Below are 10304 nucleotides of genomic sequence, written 5' to 3'. Positions count from 1 at the left end.
AGGAGCTGCCGCCCTCATCCGGAGCGCCCTGGGAGGAGCCCGCGGAGATCCAGGCAGCTGCTGCGCCAACGTGAGGTCGCTTCGGACCTCCCTGCTCACCGTGGATGGATGGGCACCGAGCTGGGAAACTTGATGTCCACACCATCTCCCACACTGACACTGACCAGCTGAGGTCAATGCCGATGTGAGGATTTGCTGGTCCGAGCACATCCCCAAGAAGCCCTGATGGGTTTCCTGGAGTAGCCTCTCCATGAGAGTCGCCACTCTCTCCATGGAGGATGCATGGCGCTCGGACATGAGGCTTATTGCTTCAGCGATAATCCGTGTAGACTCCTCCACCACGGGGACCAAGCCAAGCATAGCCTCATGTATCTCCCCCAGATACTCCCGCACACCCAGCCGCATTTCCTGCAGCTGCTGCATTGCGGATGACTCCAGAGGCAAATCATCAGGCACCAACTGAGCATGTGCCTGGTCCCCTGCAGTCCTCCAACTGCTGGTGCCATGGGCACTCTCTGTCTCTGCCAGCTCCTCCAGGAAATGTGAAGTGCCCTCACCGCTGTGCCCCGGGACACTAGCCAATGTTCTAATTCCCACTGAGGTGCTGGTATCTGCGCTGGTGCCTGCCTGGCAGAGATGGTGTGACGCTGGTGAGACTTCAGGGCCTCAGGTGTGAGAGGGGGTCTCTGCTGCTCCTCCTCCCGGCCCTGCTCCACTGATGCTGAAAGGAAGAACAAGGACATTGGATCAGTTAACGTGGAGACAATGTCAATGTGTATCCCTGTCCCCCGGATTATTATGCGCCCATCCTTCCATAAGCAATGGTCAAACCATTTTGCAAACTTCAATCACTGAACATTCAGCACTGCCATTGCTGTTGGGAGAACAATGGTGACCTCATTGCTGGGCAAACATACCTGCCCGTGGCACCCCAGCCTCACCGACACTGGTGGACCTGGGCACATGGCATCTCTCCAGAACTAGGGCCTCCTGCTCGAAGAGGCTGAGAATCACTAACTGTGCCGGCCCTCTGCCAGTCCTCACACGCTCTGCCACGTTATGAGCATTCTTCTCCTGAAAATGAGAGACGAGCATTGATTAGTGAAAATTACACATGGACTCTCTCCGCGCACGACCCACCCCAACCAGAGTGGGACATTGCAGGGCTCCAGTGTCTCCTCACCCCGCTGCTGCCGAACACTCACACAAAGATACTAGGTAGGCCTGCCCCCAGCCTCCCCGCCCCAACCCCCTTGGCCAAATGCTGCCCACATCACGTCAGGCACCACACGGTCCATAGCAAGGAGGCGCAAGCACGTGAAGCACAGAGGAGAGCAGATCGATCGGTGCCAACGCCACCTTGAAGCTCCCCTCCCAGCATCTCATCACCCTGACTTTGACATGTCCTGGAGTTCCAGCCCTGCGCCCAGGTGCAGCTCCTCCAGGTTGCCCCAAAACAGTCATGTGGGTCTCAGTGTACCACATGCTGCAGGGGCAGAACCCATCTCTTCACCACCCTCTCAGGGTGACCTCGGCATGGGCAATATCTGCTGGCCCACCCAGCGAAGGACACAGGCTATCAATGATTCAATGCAGTCACTACACTCAGACTTGGGTGGGGGGGGGGAACTGGGGGGAAAGCCTACCTGTTGGGTTAAGTGACCATTGACAACATGGTATGCACCCTTCCTGAGCGCAGCAGGTCATTGAAGCGCTTGCCACACTGGATCCAGGTGCGCTGCACCACATCGCGGGAGCTCACCACCTCCGCCACCTCCTCCCAGGCACGTTTGGTCATGTGGGGGGGGGGCCTCCTCCTCCCGTCCTGGGGAACCAGAACCTGCCATCATGCTGCTACCTCCTCGAGGAGGGCAACAAGGCAGTCATCCTAAAAACGAGGGGCACACTAGCCCCCCTGCCCTGCCCTCTGGCCTGGCCTGCTCACCAGCAGCGCCCTGGGGAGCCCTTCCACTGGACATGATTCACAGCCTTCGCAAGGCTGCCTGTGCGCTATTTGAACAGGCCCCCGGGTCGCCATTGGACCCGGTGGTCATTGCAGTCCCGCCGCCGCCCGCCCACTCCTGCTGTCCTCAGGAGCCGCGATTCGCACTGGGCGGGCCTCAGTTGCCCGCCTGCGAAAATGCCCACCCGTGCCCGCTCCACCTCCCCTCCCCCCCCACCCCGCCAGCCAGAAAATTCTGCCCTTAATGACCCTGTAAGGGGACGGGAGGGTGGTTGGGGGTGGGTGAAGAGCTGTTGGCAGCTCCATCGCTAACTGATAGAAAAAATCGCTTCAGTGCCCTCACTATCATTAATAGGGACGGCAATTAGAAAAAAAACTACTGCCCTCACCATATGTGAAATAGCTATAACAGTTGGTGTGCAGTATGTTAGGATGTAAAATTCACTTGTGGATTGAAATCATTATTTTAGGCTGCAGTTTTGGCAGTAAAATCACCGCTTAGGGTGCATTAATTTTAATACAGCAATGTCAAACATAGTTGATATGAGCCTTTGTTCCTTTCCAAAAATCCTGGTTATTTTGATTCTTTCATTGCCTGGATTTCAGGTCCACCCACTAGTGCCTGTTTTCGGTTGGTTGAAGGTGGGTTGTCCGGCGGGCATGTAAATATAACCTGGTTAGCCCACTGCCTTCCGACCCACCCCATAAAACAGTGGGCAGGCCAGCACCGAAATCGGCAGCCCGCCCGCCATTTTGTAAAAAAAAAAATTCAGGGTCAACTGAGCTTGTTAACGAGCCAATTGACCCAAATATTATGCTGCCCAGTTGTCATGGGCAGGCAGGGAGGAGCTGACAGGCTGTTTTTTTAACCCGACTGGTTAAAAGGCAGGAAGGAAGGGGGGCTACGTCCTCCAGGTGTTGGGGGGTGGTGGGGTGGGAGAGGTGCCCTGTTTGCATATTGGGGGCAGCCCCCAAATTGATACACCCCCAGACCCGCTTTGTGCTTCCCCGCCTGGTCTCCAAAACCAATTTCCCCTCTCCCCCGCCATCCCCCATCCCCCTCTCCCTAGGGGACCCGATCTCTTCCCCAGCCTAAAAGCCCGCGACTTATATTAGTCCGGATCCATTGCCGTTCTTTCCAGGGCCTGCTCACAATCCCAGCAGCATCCACAACGGAGTTCTGGCGCTGCTGGGAATGTTAGATGGCCAGCAGCTCTCAAGGGCGGGACTTCCTCTCAGTGAGGGGCGCAAGTCCCGCCGCTCTCTGCTCGTTCCGGCCACCCTCAGCATGTTATTTCTGCAGGGGCAGCCGTTTTTTTTTAATTGGTCAGTTTGAAAACAGCTTTTGTCATGGGGGGTTGGGGCGGGGGAGGGGCGCAAGCAATATGCCCCTCCCGTAAAATCCAGCCTTAAGTGTCAGCTGATAAACTTTTAACATCCATATGGTTCCAAACAACTAAATGCAAATAAAATCACCAGTAATACGCGTCCACCATTAGATTTGTCAATCAAAAATATAGTGTATTTATTTAAAGTTCTTTTCACAGAGTGATGCTCCTGCCAGGTTGCAGTGACTTACATTTCGGTATTAGACCCAAATCAACCCTAACATTCATGTAACGTGGTTCCTCTGACTTGCAAACTGGCCTTCAGCGAGCACAGAATTCGTTCGAATGAGGATCCAACATTGTGACAGGATTAACCTCTACTGGAACATTCACAACAGATTGTACCGAGCAGTTCCATTGGACTAAATATGTTCATGGGAATCTGGCAAAGCTGGATCCTGTTATATTGCAAAATGGAAGACAGATGAGTGAGCCCTCTAAACTGTGTAAGAATCACTGATTATATTAATCATTACATATAATAATTGCTATGCACCATAATTACCCTTTTATAATAATCAGAAACTATGTACAGGTATAATAATCATTGTGTGTAATTAATCACCATGTAGAAATATCATTACATATAATAGTCACTATGTTAATGGCATGTCATTGATCATATCCCTAGCCATCTGCACCTGGAATGCAAAATGATTGTTATTCAATTCCCAGAAGGAATTTTAGCTAAGCAGAAATGTAGTTGCTAATCTTGATTGAAAAAGAACTGGTGGACTGAGTTGCCAAACAGAGTTAAGAGAGACGGCAATTACCTTTGTCTCGCTATTCATCTCTGGAAAAGGCAGCCAGAGGATGACTGATGTAACCAGAAAGACATCGGCCAGAATTTTCCAGCACCCCCACGGCGGGGCCGACGAGCCATTGAAATCTCTGCTCGCATCGGCGGGACCGGAAGAGCGTGAGGGGCTGGAAAACTCCGGCCATAATAACATAAGAAGTAAGAGCAGAAGCAGGACACATGGCCTCTCGCGTATCTCCACCATTCACTACAATCATGGCTTCGCTTTCCTGTCCTATCCCCATGTCCCTTGATTCCCTTTTAGTGTCCAAAAATCTATCCATCTCGCTTTTGAATAAACTCAACAACTGAGCATCCACAGCACTCCGGATAGAGAATTCAAAAGAAGCGCAACTTTTGAGTGAAGAAATTTCTCCTCATCTCAGTCTCAAATGGCCAACTCCTTGTTCTGAGACTATGCCCCCTAGTTTGAGGTGCTCAAGTCATTTCATAAATATGAATTGTTATTGTTTTGAACCATCCAGATTACTTTGGATTGGTTTTGTCTCTTGTCTGTTGCTTGAACCCCACCCCCCCCCCCACCCACCCAAGTTTAAATGTAATCTGCAAAGTTAAATACAGCTTTATTTTAGCCAATACTAATAACAGAAATGCTCCAGCACTGACCCTGATAACACTTTGAAGGTGACTCCTCCCACATCGTATCTTCATTCACAACCAGAGTTTGTTTTCTCTGTATTGGCCAATTGTCAGCGCCCTGAGGTTTACCCCCTGTACCAGGCTTTACAGCATCATGCACTAATCCCCATGTGGCACAGGATGAAAAGCTGTGCTAAAATCTAAATACGTCACATCCACAGAATTTCTGTTGTCAACAAAGTCTGTAATTGCCTGGAAAAGCTCCAGTAAATCTGTCAGGCAAGACCTTCATCTCATAAATCCACGCTGGCTCCCTCACCATATAACACCTATTCGAGTGTCTTATTATCTCCTCTTTCACAATGTCTCCTAAAATTTCATCAAAAACACACAAGCTGTATGGCCTGTAGTTCCCTGGGTCATTCATGATCCCTGTTTAAAGATTAGTGTTCTCAGCTATATTACAATGATCAGGTGCCTAATTAATCTCACTCCCCGCTCCTTCTCCCATAATCCTGCACATTTTTTCCCTTCAGATATTTATCCAAATTTCTGTTTACATTCCATCAGGAGGTCTTTAATGTTTCGCCTAGAAAGGCAGCTTGCACACAACACTCTTTCAGTGGGGCTGCAAATTGAGTGTTAGCCTGCAACCTACTGCCCAATGGATCGGGCTCATGTACTGGGCCAGACCCACCAAGCAGGCCAGGGTCACCTCGCTGGGTGACAGGAGGATACATATGACAGCATTCATTAAGACTTTTTTTGTCCGGTACATTAAACAAAGGGTTTATTGTTATGATCCGTGAGGCATGTAAATATATGGCAGTAAACATGAGGTCCAGAACATTAAGAGCATGAGGTCCACTTAAGGGAGCGACTATTGACGCTCAAAGCAACAGAGTATTTTGTATAGATTCACAAATTGATAACAATCATTCAAAACTACCTTTGATGGGCAACTTTTTCACTGGCGTATTGTTTGAAGAAGGGCAGGGCAGTTATCCCTGGTGTCCCTTCAATATTTATCCTTCAATCTACACTTTTAAGATAAAAGATTATCTAGCAATTACCTCATTGTAGTTTGCAAATTAGCCACTGTGTTTCTTACAACAGCGACTACACTTATAAAAGTACTTTAGTGGCTGTGAAGCTGTTTGGAACATCCCAGGGATTTCAGGAGTCTTTCTTTCATGTCTGAGAACGATTTTACTACTGCATGTTTATAAGGAATGATAACTTAGTGGTCATGTTACTATATTAATAATCCAGAGACAGGAGTTCAAATCCCACCATGGCAGCTGAATTTAACTACTGATAAATAAAATCTGGTATAAAAGCTAATATCTGTATTGATGATGGTGAAACTAACAGATTGTTGCAAAAAACCAGCTGGTTTTCTAATGTGCCTTCATGGAAGGGAATCTGCTGCCCTTACCCAATCTGTCTTATATGTGACTCAAGGACCACAGTAATGTGATCGGCTCTTAAGTGCCCTCTAAAATGGCCTAGCAAGCTATTCTGTTAAAGGCAATTAGGGGTTTGCAATAAATGCTGGTCTTGCCAGTGACACCCACATCCTGTGAATAAATAAAGTCTTCTTCCCCTCAGTGCATCCCTATATCAGATTTGTAGGCTCTTGAGTGCAGACTTGCCGTCATCGGGTGCCTGATTCAGTGCGGCGCCCTCTACAGGGGATCTGTAATGAGTGCGAACCACTCTTCAACAAATCAGATTGAAGAATCTCACTGATTCAAACGCATCCACTTGCACAGAGTTAAAATCAGGCTTGCAGAGTCTAAATTAGGAAGTACAAATCAGAAAGTCTAAATCTGGAAGTATAAATTCTAAATTAAGAAATGTAAACACAAGTATAATATAATTTTTTTTTTAAAAAAAGAAAAGTTATGTAGTTTTGACATCTCATGCAAGGCTTTGTGACAATCAGGTCAGCAGATTATTAAGGTACCATTACATTGAGCATAAATAATACCAGGAATGCCCCCTTCAGAACTGTTACTGGTTTGCAAAAGTCAATAAGGAAGGAACATGCATTTATATAGCACCTTTCATGACCTCAGGACATTCCAAGGAATTTTGAAGTGTGGTCTCTGTTGTAATAGAGGAAGCATGGTAGCCAATTTATACACAGTAAGCTGCAGCAAATAGTAATATGATAATGGCCAGATAATCTGTTAGTTGAGGGATAAGAATTGGCCAGGGCTTCAGGAAGATTTCCCAGCTCCTCTTCAGAAGAGTACCAAGGGATCTTTTACCTCCTCCTGAGGAGCAGAGAGAGTCTCAGCTTAATGTCACACCCCAACTTTGGTACCTCAGACAGTGCAGCACTCTTAGTCTCTGGCGCTCATGCGCGAGGAATGGCCACCGTGGGGGACTGCACCCAAGGAACAGTGAGCAATTAAAGAATCAGAGTCTTCTGAGGGAAGGGGAGAGGAAGAAATGGATTGCTTAAAAACACTACATTTAATATGGTACAAAGGAAAGCAATCAGCAGAACATTATACTGAGACTTGAGACAACCAGAGTGACAATCCAGAAACAAAAATATGCCACAAAGCTGTTGGCAACAAGAATAAATACATGTAAACAGCAGAGAATAGAAAAATATACTGAGTTGTTAGATTGAAGATTTATATTTGCATTGTGCTTTTCATGACTTTGGTGTGTCCCAAAGTGTTTTACAGATAATGAAGTACTTTCCGAAATGTGCTGTTGTAATTTAGAAAATGTGCCAGTCGATTTGCGTACAGAAAGCTCCCACCAGCAGCAATGTGTTCATGACATACTAACCTATTTTCAAGATTTTGATTGAGAGATAAATATTGGCCAGAATACCAGGGTGAATTCCCCTGCTCTTATTTGAAGTAGTGACAGGGGATCACCCATGTCTACTTGTGAGAGCCTGAATTTAACATCTTATCTGAAAGGTGGAATCTTTTTCAACAGCGGTGCTCCCTTAGTACAGCACCGGAGTGTCAGCTCAGAGCTTTAAATTGAAGTCTCTGAAATGGGACTTCAACCCACAACCTTGTGACTCAGAGGCAAGAGTGCTACCCACTGAGCCACAGCTGATAGTATGTACCAAAGCCTACTCAATAGGCAACACAAGCCAAACAGCAAAGTTCATAAGTGAAGCAAAAACATGTAACAATAAGCAGTTTACAGATAAAATAATAATGAACAAAGCACTCAAAGTCCATGAATGAAACACAGAACATGAGCTGTTTTCTGTTTCTGAACAAAATAGGTGCACCCCCAGTGACATCCCTTTTAAATAAAGTGCCACTTTAAACCCACATTACATTTAACAGGGAAGCTGAATAAACACATGAAGGAGAAAGGAGTAGAAGGATATGCTGATGGAGTGGGATGAAGCAGAGTGGGAGGAAGCTTGTGTGCAGCATAAACATTGTCATGGACCTATTGAGCCAAATGGCCTATTGTGTATTGTAAATTCAATATAATTCAATCTAATTCCTCCTAGACTTTTATGTTGCATCATTACAGAAGTGTGCAGTGGACTCTGAGGCACAAACTACATGATGCCAGGAAAACATCAAACAGTTTCTTTACAAGCCAGCAGCAGAATATTATGAAACAAAGGGATCAAAGAATTCTCTTCACTCAAGGAGTTTTGAATGTCATTTTCAAACTCGAATGCACTGAAGGATTGATGTACTCCAGTCTTCAGTACAATCAGGATGTTAAGCCTTGTTTGACAGAATCATAAACATACATCAGTTTGGTCGGCACCTTCAATTTCAGCTCATATGATAGATCGCTACTGTAATGTCCCCATTCAGTATGAACAAATTTGCCTCTTCAAAATAGTTTCAACATTGCACTTGATTTCCGAGAGCCTTTAAGTTCCGTGGGCACTGGTCGCCTTCTTGCAACAGGCCCGAATCAGTTCAAAGAGTTATTAAAGAGTACTTACTGTACAATCATGAATGAATAAAGATCAGTTTCCAGTTACAACTGTGTTTTAACATCATTTCAGTTGGATTACTCTCTTCTCATTTTAAACATGGTGCACTGGTGTAGGGAAATGGGGGGGGGAGGGGGGTGCATGAAAGAGTTATTAAATCCAATGTATGAGAAGTTAATTAATATCAGCAGAGACATGGCCAGTAACCTAAAGTGTTTTGCAATCAAATCATTTGATTTTTGTGTGTCCCCTTTTCACTGAATTAAGGGGTTCTGATATTTTTTTCCCCCAAAACTGGCAAGTTCCAAAATCCAGCATGGACTCAGTCTCGAAGTTGCCCAGTGCTGAGGCACTCTACCTGTCGTGACTACAGGCCTTTTCTTCAGACAAAACAGCTTTGCTGAGCAGCATGAACAGGCAGAAAAGTTCATGCGATGATCCGTGTTTCCAAAGGCAGGTTTGCCAATTAGTTTGTACTGCAGCAAGGATGCCGCAGGTAAGGATGCTTTTGTGGGAAGTGCAGCAATTTGAGTCATGGCAACAGCAGATTTTACATGTGCGCTGGCATTATCCAGCACTACTACACCACCACCTCTCTTAACTCCTTTCGTTTAGTCACACTGTTTTTCTCGATAACTCCTACAAGTAGGATTTGACAGTAGTATATGTGTTTCAGGGTAAGCTAGATAAATACATGAACAACAACAATAACAACTTGCATTTATATAGCATCTTTAATGTAAGAAATAATGCACCAAAGCATCATAAAGCAAAACTTGACACTGAGCCAGATGAGGAGATATAGGAGTAGATGACCAAAAGCTGAGTTAAAGAAGTAGCTTTTATGGAGGAGAAATAGGAGGAAAGGCTCAGAGGTTTAGGGAGGGAGTTCTAGAGCTTAGCGTCTTGGCCACCAAGGCTGGAGAGATTAAAAACAGGGATGCTCAAGAGGCCAGAATTGGGCACAGATATCTCAAGGGTTGTGGGGCTGGAAGAGATTACAGAGTTAGGGACAGGCAAGGCTGTGGAGGGATTTGTAAACAAAGATGAATCATCAAATCATAGAATGGTTACAGCACAGAAGGGGGCCATTCAGCTGGTCATGTCTGTGCTGGCCCTCTGTAGGAGCAATTCACCTAGTGCCACTTCCCTGTAGCCCTGTAGACAGTGCATTCTAAATCCTATCACTCACTGCGTGAAGAAGATTTTCTGCATGTCGCCATTGCTTCTTTTGCCAATTATCTTAAATCTGTGTCCTCTGGTTCTTGATCTTTCCACCAATGGGAACAGTTTCTCCCTGTCTACTCTATCCAGACCCCTCATGATTTTGAATGCTTCTTACAAATCTCCGCTTAACCTTTTCATCTCCAAGGAAAACAGTCCAAACTTCTCCAATCTTTCTACATAACTAAAGTTCCTATGCAATGGAAGTCCCATTCTCGTGAATCTTTTCTGCACTCTCTTTAACGCCTTTACATCCTTTAAGAAGTGTGGAGCCAAACCAGTGTTTTATATATACAGTTTAACATAACTTCCTTGCTTTGTACTCTATGTCCCTATTGATAAAGCCTAGGATGCTGTATGCTTAATTAACCACTCTCTCAA

The sequence above is a fragment of the Cetorhinus maximus genome, chromosome 1, assembly GCF_964194155.1.
Source record: "Cetorhinus maximus chromosome 1, sCetMax3.hap1.1, whole genome shotgun sequence".
In the NCBI taxonomy this organism is placed as follows: domain Eukaryota; kingdom Metazoa; phylum Chordata; class Chondrichthyes; order Lamniformes; family Cetorhinidae; genus Cetorhinus; species Cetorhinus maximus.
The sequence above is the reverse complement of the archived record's forward strand: the minus strand, read 5'-3'. Positions refer to the sequence as shown.